Genomic DNA, 18,153 nt, shown 5'->3' with positions numbered 1-18,153 from the left:
CCCAGCAGGAGAAGAGCAATCATAAAGATCAGAGCAGAAATCAATGAAATAGAAACCAAAAAAACAATAGAACAAATCAACGAAACTAGGAGCTGGTTCTTTGAAAGAATTAATAAAATTGATAAACCCCTGGCCCGACTTATCAAAAAGAAAAGAGAAAGGACCCAAATAAATAAAATCATGAATGAAAGAGGAGAGATCACAACTAACACCAAAGAAATACAAACTACTATAAGAACATACTATGAGCAACTCTACGCCAATAAATTTGACAATCTGGAAGAAATGGATGCATTCTTAAAAATCAAATCTCTTCTTCACACCAATGTGCGCATTTCCATCACATCACTAAAATCATACAGAGAAGACCCTTTGATTGCCATCTCCCCAAAAGGCAAAAACTATAAAAAATTAAATATGTGTTCTTATTGCCTCTGTCAAGGATTTGAAGCCTACACAAAATAATTAAGTCGCAGATTCTCCCACCTGTTTGGCCCGTAACAGATCTTCGGAACGACAGTTCTGACTCCCTCCCTGTCTTCAGAACTGGTACTCATCCAGGTGCCACAGAGAATACGCACTATTATTCAAGGCTTCAGCCCATCTCAACCCCCCTGGTTTCCAGGAATCTGAAATATTTGCTTCTTTACACGCTTTCTATATTCTTTATATTTATCACATAAAACTCTCCCTACCTAGACCTTGACCCTTGGGGCTCCTCTCCTCCTGCCTCACCAAAGCCCAGGACCTCCTCACAAAAGCTCTGAGACCCTCTCTCTCAGTGGTGACTTTTTATTCTGTTTCCTGCTCTGAGACTTACTTCAGGATTATAATTCCTTCCTGCATCAACTGATGCACATATCTTTTACTATATGCCCATTCATTCATTCAAAAAAAAAATAAAAATAAAAAATCGGATCATGTGCACAGGTGCTTCCCTAGCTCAGACAGTTCTTAAAGATGGTCCCATCTCTAATGCTCTGTAGCTCTATGAATCCAGTAGACAGAATTCCTGTTTTATCCCTGACTCTGACAACTGTGAGTAGTAGAACTGATTCTAAAAGTTCAACTCTATGAACGGTCAACATTCAGGAAGAATTGCTGCAGAGACTAGAAATCCCACCTCTGCCCCTCAGACCCACAGGCTGATAAGCTATCTGCAATTCACATTAGAGAAGAGCATTCCACACTTCGCCTGTGATTTGTATATCTGACATTTCCAGTGGTGTTCCCTCACCCTCCATCCAAATGGCAGCATTTCCTCTTTCCCATTAAATAAATCAGAGGTAAAAGAAGAAAAGAAGGGAATTTTTCGGCAGATGGCTCCGATTTCTCAGCTGTATCATTGCTGATCCAGGAGACTAACATTTTTGCACCACAAGATAAGTACCACATTATATGCAAATGGGACTTCAGAGCACATAAAGCACAGTAGATTCTCAGACATAAAGTGAATTGTTTCCTTCCTTTGTTGTTATCCGATGCAATGTATGGTATTGACAGTAAACATTTGACATATTTTACAAATAAGAATCTGTTCAGTCACCAAAGTCAAAGAACTCATTTAAATACAACTCTAGAGCAAAATACCAAGGATTAGTGTCTGAAGGTACAGACTAGAGGACAAAATAACAAAACAAAACAAACAAACAACAACAAAAAAAAATTAAGGAAGACAAGAATTGGGTTCTAATCCACAGTGCAATTATTAATTTGTATGAGTCTTAAAAAGTACCACGGTGTCCCTTCCATGGTTGATACACCTGAGAAATGGAGCTGGCAAGCTTTTCCTATACATAAACACCAGTAAGAATGAAATAAGTTGATGAATGGGAATGCATAAGACCTCTTACTTCTTTTTTCTTTGTAAAATATTTTTATTTTATTTTATTTTAATTTTTAGCATAACAGTATTCCCTGTTTTTGCACCACACCCAGTGCTCCATGCAATCCGTGTCCTCTATAATACCCACCACCTGGTACCCCAACCTCCCACCCCCCACCCCTTCAAATCCCTCAGATTGTTTTTCAGAGTCCATAGTCTCTCATGGTTCACCTCCCCTTCCAATTTCCCCCAACTCCCTTCTCCTCTCTAACTCCCATTGTCTTCCATGTTATTTCTTATGCTCTACAAGTAAGTAAAACCATATGATAATTGACTCTCTCTGCTTGACTTATTTCACTCAGCATAATCTCTTCCAGTCCCGTCCGTGTTGCTATAAAAGTTGGGTATTCATCCTTTCTGATGGAGGCATAATATTCCATAGTGTATATGGATCACATCTTCCTTATCCATTCATCCATTGAAGGGCATCTTGGTTCTTTCCACAGTTTGGCGACCGTGGCCATTGCTGCTATAAACATTGGGGTACAGATGGCCCTTCTTTTCACGACATCTGTATCTTTGGGGTAAATACCCAGGAGTGCAATGGCAGGGTCATAGGGAAGCTCTATTTTTAATTTCTTGAGGAATCTCCACACTGTTCTCCAAAGAGGCTGTACCAACTTGCATTCCCATCAACAATGGAAGTGGTTTCCCCTTTCTCCACATCCCCTCCAACACATGTTGTTTCCTGTCTTGCTAATTTTGGCCATTCTAACTAGTGTAAGGTGATATCTCAATGTGGTTTTAACTTGAATCTCCCTGATGGCTAGTGAAGATGAACATTTTTTCATGTGTCTGATAGCCATTTGTATGTCTTCATTGGAGAAGTGTCTGTTCATATCTTCTGCCCATTTTTTGATATAATTATCTGTTTTGTGTGTGTTGAGTTTGAGGAGATCTTTATAGATCCTGTATATCAACCTTTTGTCTGTACTGTCATTTGCAAATATCTTCTCCTATTCCGAGGGTTGCCTCTTTGTTTTGTTGACTGTTTCCTTTGCTGTGCAGAAGCTTTTGATTTTGATGAAGCCCCAAAAGTTTATTTTCACTTTTGTTTCCTTTGCCTTTGTAGACATATCTTGAAAGAAGTTGCTGTTGCTGATATTGAAGATGTTACTGCCTAGGTTCTCCTCTAGGATTCTGATGGATTCCTATCTCACGTTGAGGTCTTTTATCCATTTTGAGTTTATCTTTGTGTACGGTGTAAAAGAATGGTCAAGTTTCATTCTTCTACATGTAGCTGTCCAGTTTTCCCAGCACCATTTATTGAAGAGACTGTCTTTTTTCCACTGTATATTTTTTCCTGTTTTGTCGAAGATTATTTGACCATAGAGTTGAGGGTCCATATCTGGGCTCTCTACTCTGTTCCACTGGTCTATGTGTCTGTTTTTATACCAGTACCATGCTGTCTTGGTGACCACAGCTTTGTAGTAAAGCTTGAAATCAGGTAATGTGATGCCCCCAGTTTTATTTTTGTTTTTCAACATTTCCTTAGCAATTGGGGGTCTCTTCTGGTTCCATACAAATTTCTGGATTATTTGCTCCAACTCTAAAAAATACCAGTGGAATTTTGATTGGAATGGCATTAAAAGTACAGATTGCTCTAGGCAGTATAGACAACTTAACAATGTTTGTTCTTCTGATCCAAGAGTGTGGAATGGTCTTCCACCTTTTTGTGTCTTCTTCAATTTCTTTCATGAGTGTTCTATAGTTCCTCGAGTACAGATACTTTACCTCTTTGGTTAGGTTTATTCCCAGGTATCTTATGGTTCTTGGTGTTATAGTAAATGGAACTGATTCTCTAATTTCCCTTTCTGTATTTTCATTGTTAGTGTATAAGAAAGCCACTGATTTCTGTACAGTGACTTTGTATCCTGCCACGTCACTGAATTGCTGTATGAGTTCTAGTAGTTTGGGGGTGGAGTCTTTTGGGTTTTCCGTATAAAGAATCATGTCATCTGCAAAGAGAGAGAGTTTGACTTCTTCATTGACAATCTGGATACCTTGCTTCTATTACAGTTTTAACGTGAATTCAGAGAAAATGGTTCATACCACCACACAAACATGACACTGTCTTAGCTCAGAATTTCTCAACCTTGGCACTATTGACATTTAAGACCAGATGATTCTTTGGTGGAGATTTTCCTGTGCATTGTGGGATGTTTCATATCATTCCTGGCCTCTATCCACTAGATGCCAATAGCACACCTGAACCTGCCCCTGCCCCAATGACCATCCTCACAACCCAAAATGGTCACAGACACTTGCAAGTGTCTCCTGAGAAGGCTCTCTTCAAAACCACTTCACCTAGATCCTGATGATTCTGTAGTTTTCCCTTGGGTTCTTTGGGTATTGAACGTCAATTCTAAGAATATTGATTGCCAAGGTGACCATTCTCAAAGGGAGGGATTCACAGTGACCAAATTTTTATGGGGCAGATGGGGGAATTAGGTGCACATTTAGTGGTTAAACTGAAAAAGACAAATGGCAGCTGGCCCACTGGAATGCTCATGGAGGCTGATAGGTGCACTGTCCCTGTCAAGTAGTCTAAACAAGAAACTATATTCTTACATTAGGTTGCTTGGTGAGGAGCAGGGGTTCAGAGCAAGCAGAGTAAGTTTGACCATTTCAGGAGTGATTTTCATGGGGCCAGAATATTGTCCAGATTACCTGGCAGACCACCAAGCCCTTGCATGGTGCTGAGGCCACCCCGACTCTTTTCTTTTCCTTGGGCTTTTCCCCATTTCTTACAAATCTGTGAGCATCCTTCTCTTCCTCATACATTTCCTCTATGCGCATGCATGCGCGAACACACACACACACACACACACACAAAATGTCTTTAATTAAGCAGCAGCTTTCTTGATTAAAATTACCTTTATAATATGAGTTTCCTATAGCTTATTTTAACTCTGATTTTGAAAGACATTCTTCAATCAGAGGATTTTTACTTTTCCAAAATCTCAACAATGAGCATCAGAATGTACCAGTCTTGTTACACTCCCAATTTTATTTCTCAAGAAAGAATTCTGAAACATGAAGTGACTGGGTCAGGTGCATTGTGCATTTTTCATTAACAGTGCTAATAAGAGTGATGGGGATGTTGAGTGTGATGCTAGTATGAACTGTAATTCATACTCTCCAACAGTTCAGAGAAAGCATCAGCTCCTTGTATCCCAGTTAACACAACTTCTCATACTTACCTGAGCAGGGGTCCACTGTGATTGCAGGCACCCCATGTACCTGGCAAAACTCCTTTTCTCCTTCCCATCACCCATATCCAGAGGCTTACTACCACCATCTGCCAGGAGACCAGCAAGTTGAACTTCAGGTGAAGGCCCTTTACCACCTAGGTTCCCGCAGAGATCCTGGGACTCATTGTGCCAACCGTTACTCACTGGACTCTGATCTCCAGGAGGGTCTTTGGGCAGTGAGGCAACACCACACTGACCCCTGCATTCCTTCTTCCTCCTTGTCTTGCTCTATCTGCTCTTCTTGGCAACCATCAACAACTGCATACTGTATCTCATGCTTATATATTTGATTACCCTTCTGCAGTGCAACCATAGCCCCAAGAGAACAGATATTTTCCATTTTATTCCCTGCTGTCTTCTTATCCCTAGAACCTTGCCTTGTGTTCTGGGATGTGATTATGGCAGAAATTACTGCTTTGGAAATTTAGAGAAAGGACAGGTGAGAGGAATGTGGAGAACATTGGAGTAGGCCTCATAAAGATGACAGGATGGGAACAGGGTGACTGATGTCAGTCCCACCTCAGAACATTTATTAAATACTACCCACCTCTTCATCCAACAACCTCATAGCCTCTCCTTTGAGATGCATTAAAAATAAAGAAAAAAGAATCTTTTTCTCATTGTTTTTGTTGACTGCCACCATTCTTTAACCTACCTACTCTCTCCCAAGAAGTACCAGACTTGCTACTCAGCTCTCAAAACACTGAGATATATCATGACATGGTAGTGGGCTTGAGTGCTTTCCTGTGACTTATAAATCTCATTCACCCTGAAATACACATTGTTCAGGAATCCAACAGCACCCACCACACCACAAAAAAGCCCCACGTCAATGTGACTGTACAAGATCATGCTGGTCCTATGTCTACTTCACCATAGTCTTCTCACCCTATCTCTACCTCACTCCAGTCTCTTGTCCCACCTCTACCTCACCCCAGGCTCTTGTCCCATCTCTACCTCACCACAGTCTTCTCTTCCCAACACCGTTCTTCCTGGGAGAAAGAGTTTACACAAATGACCTCACCATCCACTTAGCTGCCCACAGGCTAGAAGTCAGGGAGCAGGGCTAGAAGTGAACGTCTACACACAACTAGATACACACCTTGACCATCTTATTTCATTATTCCTGAAGTTATTTATGCCCCTTCAATCCCCTAGACTAGCTTATTCATCTAAACATTGTTCCTCTGGATTACCATAACTACCACCTCACACTAATCTAGTTTCCTCTCTGAACAATATTTTTCCGAACAAAGCAAAAGAGAAAATTTGTCTACTACCAAATCCACAGACTTTCTCAGCTTCTCCTAAAGTGCACCCCTCACCCCCCCACCCACAGCCCATTGATCTGGTGCAGGTGTTCATTATGCTTACTGGGATGTCTAGTATTGAATTATAACAAGTTTCTCAGCCTTGAGGTGGACTCCTTAATCCAACCAAGGAAAAAAAAAAAAAATCCTCTCTCTTCTTCATTAAAATCTTTCCCTGTCTAGTGCTTTCAGGAAAAGTCTCAAATCCTTAGCATGATATTTAAGCCTTTGTGTTATGGCCCTGACACCGTTTCTGGGCTCTTGTCCCCTACAACCCCTGTCCAGTGCTCTGTGTACACTTGCAATGATGGGGTTGCATTCCCTGACTAGGTTACACTCCTGCACTCTCACCCTGAATGCCACTCTGCTCTCAATGCCCCATCTCATGTTTGTCTCCATCATGTCTACTCAACCTTTAGGACTTGGGTATTTCCTAACTGCAAGAAACCCACTTTTCCTATGCCTTCAAGTCTATGTTACATCTAGCATTTTCATAACATTCTGTGAGAGGTGATATTTTGTAGGGCATAAGGATAGGTTTCAATGGAGACCACTGGGATGTGAAGCTAGTTCTGCCACTTCCTGCGAGTCGTTGGGCAAGTCACTGGGATATGAAGCTAGTTCTGCCACTTCTTGCAAGTCATTGGGCAAGTCATCTTACTTCTCTATGCCTCTGATCACCCATCTGCAAATAGGAGTAAGAACAGTCCCTGCTTCATAGGATAATTATTACACTACTATACACACACACACACACACACACACATATATATATGTATGTGATGTGAAATATATATGTAGATTTCACATCATATACAGGAAATGCCAAGGGTTAAGATATATATATAGATAGATAGATAGATATCTCACATCACATACAGGAAATGCCAAGGGTTAACACTATCTCTAACATCAAAATAAGGCATCATTTTCACACAGCCTTATACATGTAAACTGAACAAATGGTAGGTGTGCTATATAAATGTATTGTAAAGCTATGGCTGAACTTGAGTAGTGAGAAAGCACTCAGCAAAAATCAAGCTTCAGAGACAGCAATTTGCATGTGTACTGGAGATAATGAGGGAGAATTCAAAGATCTTAATCTTGAAGGATTAATCCTCAGCCTACCCATCATCAGGAATGAAACATCCCACATTACGATCCTTTAGGGAAGCAAACTTAAATATTTAAAAAACAATAAATGTTAAAATCAGGAAACAAAAGTATGACTTGGCTATTTAATTTTTTTTCTAAGAATTATGGCCAAATAAAGGACTCAGATATATAAAATTTATGGTGTTGGTACATTTCAGAAGATCCTGTGTTATGAGGAGAAGGGGCAGAGGAGAGGCTTTGGGCACAAGGAAGATCACGGTGCCCTGGGGCCCCTGGCTGAACCTTGAATGGGCACCATCTCTTAGATCCCGTTTCCTCATGCGTTAACTTCAGAAATAATTTCTATCCTGCAAATCCCACTGATTCTCTAAGGATAAAATGAGATAATGGATGCAGCAGCACTGTTCAAAATGGTGGTGATTATGCAAATGTAAGGGGCTGTTAGAGAGAAACACTCCATTGAGGTCAAGAGGATTCTTCTTCAACCACATACGTGTCAGGTCAAGAAAGTACGTGTCAGGGTTTTGAGTGGATTCAGAAGTGATCCAGGGACATAAATCTTCCCCATTTCTGACTTTTTGTTTTGTTTTTTTTGTTTGTTTGTTTTGTTTTTGCTTCTCCCACTGAACCTAAATAAGACATCGTTGATGGGAAAAGAAATGCTTAACCCCTCCACTCCTCTGAGTACACAGACAGTTGGAGCCTGAGAATGACTTCAGCCCCTGGCAAGATCATTTCATACTGTTCAGAATCTGCTCTACCCCCTGCAGGGCAGAGGGGAAAAAATAGCTTTTTCTGTTTTTCCCTCAAGGTGAGAAATCATAAAATGAAGATAGAGACAGAATAACACAACTGGAAAAATACAGCCAAGAGCTCGGGGATTCTCAGGCTGTCAATTTGGCTTTAAAGATGAAGTGGAAAAGAATGCTGGATGTCTGGACCATCTTGAGAATATGGGAGGTGTTGGTGATGGAGGAAAAGATGATGAATGGGGGCTATTGCTAATGTAGGGTGTGAGAAAAGCCCACAGCTGAGCTAGTGCCCTTTTCTCTGATTTACCAAACATGTACATCTCTGTGAAGGAGCAAAGGATTTTTGGCTACAGAATTAATCATGGTAGGTGGAGTCTGGCAGAAAGTCAGAGCACATCTAGAGATGGTGGTACAATTAAAAGTTCAATGGCCATGAAGCCATAAGCAATGGGTTCATTTCCATGAGTTATCTTATGCATCCCACACCCCTTTATTGAGCACCCACTCTGTGCCAGTCATGGTGGCAGGCGCTGGGGATGTCTGAATTAACATGACTTGGTCCATGGTGTGAATAAAAATTCAGAGTCTCTTGGGAAACCATGATGTGCCCAAATGTATCATGGGAAGCATAACAGTGTAGGTGGGTCAGAATGACACAGAGACAGAACACAGGGCTCATCACATAGACTAAGGGCAGGAGGGGAGGGTGGGCAAGGAATAGGAGAACCTTCCTGGAGGGCTGAGCCTTGAAGGGTCAGTCCCGGTTAACAATGGCAGGTATGTCTTAGGCCCCCAAATCTTTTCCCCCAAATGTTTCTCCTCTATGTTTCTAACTTAGAGAATTACACTGCCAGAGCTGAGTCAGAAACCTGAGTGTTAATCCTGATGCCTTATTTCCTTCATCTGACACCTGCGGTCACAGCCCAGCACAGAGGTGGGAGTGGGCTTGTTGAGGACCATGTCTGTCTTAGAGACTGGGAGGGCCAGGCTGGATCAAGAGAGTGGGTAAACACTACTCAAGGGCTTGACCTTTCTCCCATGGGTTCTCATTGGTGACCTTCACCCTTCAGACAGCCAGACCAGAAATAACGATCGACAAATACATAATAAATTCAAAGCCTCCAAGGATCTCTTAAAAACATTAATAAGCAAGCAAACAACGTTCTGTACCATAAGTCGGCGTCAAACCAAAGGAAAGGAAGACTCACATTTGTTATGGGGTTATTGGGTACTGTAATGCATATCTCTCAGTGGCTTCAGTGCCTCATAAAATGGACATTTTTACCTCACCAGGCCTGGGGTTTAAAGGGTTACTGGCTGTTAAGCAAAGATACTGGACTTGAAATTCAGATAAGTCTGACCCATCGCACCTGGCAAATTGTCCTGTAGGTCTCTGATTGACACCATTGCCCAAGGGGACATCAAATCATCTACTATTTGAAAAAGCATTTCAGAAGAGTTGATTTTTGTCATACAAAAATCCCAGGGCCCTGGTGTGATGTGCTTTTGAAAATCAAGCATGACTGGGGCATCAGAGAGGGGAGCAGGGCACGAGGAGTATTTGAAGAGCATGCAGCTGCTTTTGTCCTATGGTCCTTGGCAAGAGCCTGTGGGGTTTTATAGTTTAAACTAATGAGGGATTAAAGGAGTCACCTTATATACCATGATTATAAGACCAGCCCTGGTCTGTGGTCTTATCACAGAGAAAGAATATCTCCCCACAGTTCTCTTTCCAGATGAATTTTGAACCCCCCAACAGCTTCAGCTGAGGTTGTTTGAGAACAGAGACTATCAATTTTTTAAAACTTCTTTATCTGCTTATCCCTGGGCTCTTAAACAAGTTTCTTAGCCTTGCTGGCTCTCAGTTTCCTGTATATGAGAGCCTTGATAAAGCCTCATGTGGAGAGTTGTTGTCAGAATTAGATCAAATGATGTTAATTGTGGGTACTAGTGTCCTGGATCACAAAGGCAGTGCACCCAGACACAGGCTTCGAACTCTACTTCTGCCACCAACTTCCTGCAAAGTTTGTGTCTAGCACCAGACTTCTTTGGCCCTCTTTATGCATAAGAGGAGAAGAAGGGAACACTTCACAGAACAGCTGTGAAGACACGGAACTGTACACACTAGCCCAGTGCAGTGCATGAAACTCAGAAGTGTGCAAAAAATGGTAGCTGTTTCCATAATTCATTCAGAAGTACTCTTGTATGCTGACCAGACCCTCACAGATGCTAGCACTCATTATGTTTGCTATTGAAACACAAGCAAGTTTCATTATATCTTAGAAGTATTATGCTGTTGGGCAATCATACAACATTAGGTTTCCAACTCATAAGTCAAAATGTAACGTGAGCATCTACTGTGCACTCCACTTCTAACAAAAATATTGAAGAGGTTTCAAAGGAAAGACATGGATCAACCCAGGATGGTACTTTTTCATCCTACCTGACTCCATGGAACAAAATCTGTATTATGAGTAACACAGTTAAAACCATTAAATAACTTTACTAGGTAGCTCTTGCAAATCTCTTTTCTTACTTGTTCTTCACCAGAACACTGGCAAATAGATCGTGTGATTTTAATACCATAGCACTAAAGATCAGCCATACCCAAGCCCAGAGAATTATCCTGAAGGTCCACAGAATGGGACTTTTGACGTTCTCATATGAGGTCCTCTGCACTCCTTACAAGCAAGCCATACCTCCTTAGGCTGCCAGGGACAGAGAGAGAAAGTAACCCATAGCAAAGGGGAAGGATGGGTCGACAGCTGCTGCCAAGTGCAAGGTCTCCATCAGTGTGCAATATCTCTTAAGGGTGGGAGAACCATCAGCAGAGACGGCATTAAAGGAATCAAAACATCGGGAAAAAATGGGTATTTAATATTCATTGAGACAACTTTTTGCTCTATGACAGATGCTGGGGTTAAAGAGATGAATAGGACAAAATCATTGCCTCCATGGAATTGCAGTCTTATGGGGGGAGACAGAGACATTAGTGATAATTACAAGGCAATGTGAAAACTCTGTGGCATACCCACAGTGGTGAAGAAGGTGGCCTGACCCTGTCTGAGTCCGAAAGGGTGATTAGGTTGTAATGAGATGAAAATGGTGCAAAAAACTTTCCAGGAAGAGGGCTCAGCAGGAGCCATTCAGGGTAATAAGTAACAGCTTGAGCATGAGGGGAACCTCAGCCGATTCACAGGGCAAGCCAAGAGTCCAGCAGAGAGGCAGGTCCCACGAGGAGGAGCCTGGGCGCAGTATTGCATTTCATCTTCTTGTTTCCAGTTTCTCTTCAATCCTTGGATGGAATCCTTACACCCCTTGCTCTCAAGGAGCTTACATTCTTAATGGAGCGATGAAGAGAGAAGTGGGAAAGGACGTCAATTTTGCCTTCTGATCTACTCCAGGAAACTGTCTAGTGCACAAAAAATGGACTTACGATAACCATAGACGATAATTTTATTCTAGAGCTGGTATCCCTCTCATATTCCCCAGCCTCCCCACACCCCAAACCTGCAGATTCATGACAGTGGCATCTGTCGTGGCTCTCATTTCCTCCCTCGACAGAGCTCACATTTATTTTCTAGGCTGGGCTCTTGGGCAACTCTTCCAATGCATTATTCAAATCAGCTCAGAAATTATAAGACATGTTAAATTAAGGAAAGACAATAGTTTTCAATGTTGAGTCTTCGAGCTTCAGATTCCTTATTTAAATGATGATTATTAAACAAGGAAAATGTCCTTAAATAGCAGACATGGACATATATGCATACAGAGTGTAGGCACTCAAAATAGTGGCAATTATTACAAAGTTTAAATTCCAAAAAATTGGGGAAAATTCTACATTACCCATTTGTGGCTTGGACAAGGAAAATTTGACAAGAAAAGGCTCTCAATTTCTTCATTATTATTACTTTGTATTGCTGCAAAACTCAGCCACAAAGTCTGTTCTATCTTGGGAAGGAAAGGTGTTTTGGTTTTACTCATCATTTCCATCTTCCATTTCTCAGAATCACCCCCACATTCATCGCTGCCTTCTCCCTTTCTCACCTCGACATTTGAAAAGTACCAGGGAATATCCATTCCTTGTTTCACACATGATGTTGTTTATGGCAACCAGCCCTGCTGTTTCTTGGAACTTGGTTATGATTCATCCTTTGAAATTTAACCAGGAGTACTGGAGATACATAGAACTTATGGTCTGAAGTCTTTTAAAAACACAATCTCGGTGAGACAGCATTTTATTTTCTCATAAGGACAATGGTCAACCAGACTCTGAAGGATAAGACTTACATCCTCTTCAGTTCAATATTTCCTATATCCAGCTTGGGTTTGGACCAACCTAAATACTGATGTATTATTCCTCTGGTATTTAGAGTAATGTACCTGATAGATGAGGAATCTGAATACTGAAGAGGTTACTTGATAACCAAAGTGGTAGAGCTGGGAGTTAGTGAGGGAAGTCGAGCCTGGGTAAATTGCATTTGGCTCAGCTGGGACCAGTGGGGAGCTTACCCGATGGTTCAGGATGCAGAATAAACTCGCGGTGAAAACAAGGCTGTGAAATATGTGGAACAGAACAGGGAGCATAGAACAACATCATAGCAGGGGAGGAAAATGACTCCGTAGATTGGCTGGTCCATAAACAAATACTGAACACCTACTGTGTGCCAGGCAGCTCTGAAGGCACCATTAATTCAGTGTTGAACAAAACAGAGAAGGCCTCTGTTCTCACCAAGCTCACACCCTCTTTATTTTCATAGACCCATGATAAACATGCATTGGTATGATTTCTAGAGAAGAAAAGAAAAACCTTTCTTGCCTAAAGATGTATTTTTCATCTTCAACGGGGGAGTTGCTCCTGGATGATAGCAGAGAATGGGTCAGTGTACCCACTTGTTATTTCTTAGGGTTTCTAGCTTCTTGGGTGAGTTCAACCAGCCAAATACATAGATAACCAACCAGAATATATATAACCAACCAAAACAAGTGGAAATTGTATAGAAAAAACTCATGTTATCAATCCATTGGGTAGAAATCCACCTGGATTTCTTCCTTTTCCTCAAAATGAGGTCCAAAATCTTTAAAGAGAAGACAGGTAGTCAAGTTGCAGAAAGGAAAGTGATGTGATTGTAAATGTGATTTCTCATTCATTATGAATCAAAATCACCATGAACGTATAACAGCTATGATCCTTCTTCATATGGAGGAGGCATTAAGAAATCCCAAGGGTTGTGATTTCACCTGTGAATGTGCACTGCATGGCCCCACTGTCCACCATGGCTTCTGCCCTCTGATGTGCACCAGCCCCCACTCTCACTCCATCACCTGCGTTTGCTCATGTCTGCTGATGCCCAGGGTCAGATCTCAGCCTCCTTACAACAGACTTAAGAGACGGAACACCTCATATGGAATCCAATAAATATTGAATGAATGAATAAGGGAGGGAAATGAATTAACAGGTACAGGGTCTTGAAAATATCAGCAGCCAACATCTTTTTTTTTTTTTTCCATACACATTCTAAAAAATTGAAAGAGTGTGAAGAAAAGACAGGTGCTGTCAAAGACATTCTGTGTCTAAAATGAATTACTCAAAACAGTATTATTTATTGGGATCTCTACAACCTAATCTTGCATAAATGGTGCAATGGGCACTTGATGCTCTAAGTAACACCAGAAATTTTGAGTTTTATAAGTAAGCGTCGGATTCCCCAAGAGTCATTAAAAGTGGATCCAAGAGTCATTCATTGTAGGGGTTAGCTGAGCATCCCACTGTCCCTTCATCAGCCAGCTTGTTCTCTGGTGAGGACTCTCTAAAGAAGGTGGAAGCAAAAACCCCAGCTTACAAATCACCTGAAAAACAAAGACTGTGGCCCGAGGAAAGGGAACAGGATTTACCTCTCACCTGCTACGTTGCCCTCACTTAGGCTTACGCCATCTTTGTTGTCATGGATCTATTATGAAAGCGCTTGAGAATAGTTTCTGAAGAAGACCTGAAAAATCCCAACTGCTGAATGAACATGCATTCTGATGTGCGACCGGAGTGCTCAGGAGCCACTGAAAGCTCAGAGAAGCCAGGAGTCGAAGAATCTGTTCCCAAGAGGCAGTGTGGCTTGATCCCACACATCCCTTTGTAAATAACTGTATTGCCCTCCCTTGGAATGGAGAAGCATTGGCAGTTTGTCGTTTTGGATCTCAGAGCCCTTCAAAAACTGATAAAAAGTACAAATCCTTTCACTCCCTGGGAAAATACACACACAATCAAGGAAGGAAAGAAAGACGGGAGTAATGGAGGGAGGGAGGAAGGAGAAAGAAACAGTTTTATTGTGGTTGATAAAGTTAATTTGTTTTCTAGGACCTACAAAATGGGTCTGCCCCAGTAGCGTGGCCACATCGATCATCTAAACCTAAGTCAGTCTATACTTACAGGAGACACCTCTCAAGGAAAACTAACATACACCCATCACAATCCTCCAATTCAGCCCTGGTGATCTTGTCTTACCGTAGAGATAGCAGCTGCCAGTCTTATAAGGAAATCCCTGACCCCCAGCCAATCATGCTCTGCTTTCCAAGATGTCTCTCCAATATCTGTCAAATTCACTCTTGCCCTAAATCCCTTGGGAACAATGGTCCCCTGTTCTTAGGCACCATGCTCCCCCAATCCACAGATTGTTTTCCCTTGAGCTGAGGACATCAAGCTCATTGCCAAATTGTTTAAGTTTTGTTGTTTAGCAAGGTATATCCTATATACAAAAAAACGGCCAACTGGATGAGTTTGGACATATGTGGGCACCTGTGAAACCATCACCACAACCAAGGTAATAGAATCCGATTACTTCCAAAAGTTTCCTTGTGTCCCTTTGCTCTTTATTTTTGTAGTAAGAACTTTGAATAGAATTTATTAAGTTTTGTAGATCTATTAAGGTCCATGCATGTCAAAGTGCAATATAAGGAAAGGTGAAGAAAGAATAATACATATACATATATTTTATATATAAAATTAGATATATAAAATTAGATCTTGAGAGAATCTGTATAAGTGACAAAACGTATGGACGTGGGCATATGGAGATACTTGGGAAACTGTGCAGAACCTGAACCCGAGCTCTGCTACCTATTCCAAGTACTGCCTTAATTAAGACAATTAAGTGTCAGAGCTGAGACACTCTGAGCCACATCTGGTACAAAAGGAGCATTAATACCATTCTCAGGGCAAAGATAATGCCTGTAAAAAGCCCAGCGGAGGGCTGCCAGAGAGTGCATTCGTTCAGTGGAAATTAAAATTGAATGATTATTTACTGAATGAATGTATTCTCTTTGTCTAGCTGTCTAGGGTAGTCACAGGAAGAGACATGCTCCAAAGGGCTGGTATGTGGTAAGCAATGTAAGTGTTTTGGCCTCATCTCACCAAACTTATGTGTCATTGCTCTTGCTGACAAAAAGCTAGGAAAGCTAGAATCAAAGCATGGGAATGCTTAAAGAGACTATAGACATTACTCAGAGGTGGAAATAATCATAACATTCTAAAACTCAGTGTCAGGTCCTGTGTTCAGTGAACAGGAAGTCCAGAGAGGCAAAACACCTGCCTCCCTCAGGACTGGAATGTTAGCATCAGAGCCAGATGAGAACCCAGGAGTCCAGGCCCTTGAATTCTCCCAACTAGGGCACCTTGCAGAGAAACAAAGACTTTAACTAATCTCCACTGATCGAGAAGAAAACAGGTTTCAGGAAACACACCTGCAAAGCTGGACAAGGAGAGATTTTGCAAGATGCTGATGCAAGAGAGACCGGGAGACCAGAGCTGCCACCTCTGTCCAGGTCTTCACTGTCCCCTCAGAGACAGTAGTTAAAGAGAATGAATGAACAACAGGAGAGGGTCGCTCTCTGTAGGGTCCAGATGACTGACTCTTTCCAGCTTGTCATGAAGCATTATCTGTGCTAACTCCAGCAGCCTTTAGAGAACTGCTCCATGGTCACTGGTTAAAGAGATGTGGTAATGCTTTCAACCACCCACAAGTCTGTAGTGAGGCCTAATTGAGGTTCCCAGGTGAAATGAGTCTTGGACCTCCAAAGGTGGCAGCCCCATGCCCCTCCGTAGTCCCCGTGTTGCACAGTTCATGTCTCTAGTCATGGACTAGTCTCTAGTCCAGGCTCCATTGTGGGGCCCATGCTAAATGCTCTTTGTGTCCTCAGTCCCCCAGAATCAGAGAATGGGCCTCATCAATCGGGTGGGTTCTCCAGTCCTACAGGAAGCTTCTGTCTGCAGAAACATGCTACAGGGCTGAACTCCTCCAGAATACCAGCTGGTTCCCTGAGAGCACTGGTCTGAGCACCAGGAGGATAATCTACCGGAAGGAAGCAGATGTGAAGAGAGGGAGAGAGAGAGAGTTTTCAGGTCTTTCTCAGAATCTGAGGCATAGATGTCTTCTTGCATATTCTAAGGAAATGAATGGGGTTAAGCCAGCTTTGAGCTAAGGGTATGACTTCTTGTGCAAATGAAAGTGGAGTTAGACCATGATGTCCACAGAAACAAGGTACACAGACATTAAATCACTATGAACTCTGTGCAGTAAACTTCAGTCTTTGATATTCTTTAATTATGTTAATTTTCACGCTGCATCAATAAGTCCCATAGTACTAAATGATAGATTTTAGGGAGATACAATTCTGTGGTTATTCTGAAAACGTTTAAATGTTGTATTTATTGTTATAATTTTCAGATTGCTCTCACTTACTTCTTTGGGCTGTTTGCCCCACCTCCAAGAGGGAACGAAGCACTTGGGTAATTCTGCCAACTCTAGCATCTAGGAAGGCAAGTGGGAGCACAGAAAGAGCAGGATGGGGAGGCAGAGTGGTCATCTTATCTTCAAGTTCAGACTTTGCTTTTACTAATTCCTTAGTGGGAAGAACCCTGTCTTATTGATCCGTTTTGTGTCCAGCAACATTCAATTAATATCTCATGAAAACGTCAAGGGCTGAATGAATCTATCAATGAGCCCTTTTGCAGGCAGGCATGCCATTAATCCACTAAATGGTGACGATAACACTTTCCCTAACTCATGGGGTGGTTGTAATAAGTAAATGATCATTCATTTGGGTGGGGGGAAAGCGAGAAAGAGAAAAGGAAACCAACACGCACCGAGCATCTTATTCTGTACCTGACCCAAGCTCATTGTTGACATGCACTGCCCAGCAGAGTTGCCACAATAAAGTTATTATGACGCCTTTTCTCTCGTCATGTTATAGATGAGGAAAGTAGAGCCCAAAGACATTATATCTCTTGCCCTAAGTCACATACAGATGATGAAGCTGGAATCTGCAACCACATCTCTTTCCCTCACCCAGGTTTGAAAGAAGGCAGGTTGTTGATGCTGGAATACGTCTTCAGCTAGTTAATAAGGGAAGAAATGCTGCTGCAGATGCTTCGCAGATTGTCAGCTCTGCCCCACTCCCATACTCTTTGATCAGCATTCCTCTTAGAAGCAAGTAATGCTGCTTCTCAGGGTCCTTTCAGGGTCCTTCAGGAGTTCAGGGTCCTTCAGGAGTTCCCCCACCCAGAGCTCAAGTGACGGGCCCAGGAAAGCAGCAAGGGAGGGAAAATGGGAGATGCAGAGTAAGAAGCACATATAAATCAAAGCAGGTCACTCAAGGTCCTTCCCCAGAAGCTTTTACATGCAGCTGACACAGTACATTCAGTCTCCTTCTGGAGGCAGAGCTGTGAGCTGTGCATGGCACGAGTCCTGTTTCCAGCTGTGGATGAAGCCCCGTGTAAGACCCTACATAAGTACCTCTGAATAAGTCAATAAGACTTCCTTACGATCGTATTTCAGACAACAGGT

Source organism: Mustela lutreola, chromosome 3, assembly GCF_030435805.1.
Source record: "Mustela lutreola isolate mMusLut2 chromosome 3, mMusLut2.pri, whole genome shotgun sequence".
Lineage (NCBI taxonomy): Eukaryota > Metazoa > Chordata > Mammalia > Carnivora > Mustelidae > Mustela > Mustela lutreola.
The sequence above is the reverse complement of the archived record's forward strand: the minus strand, read 5'-3'. Positions refer to the sequence as shown.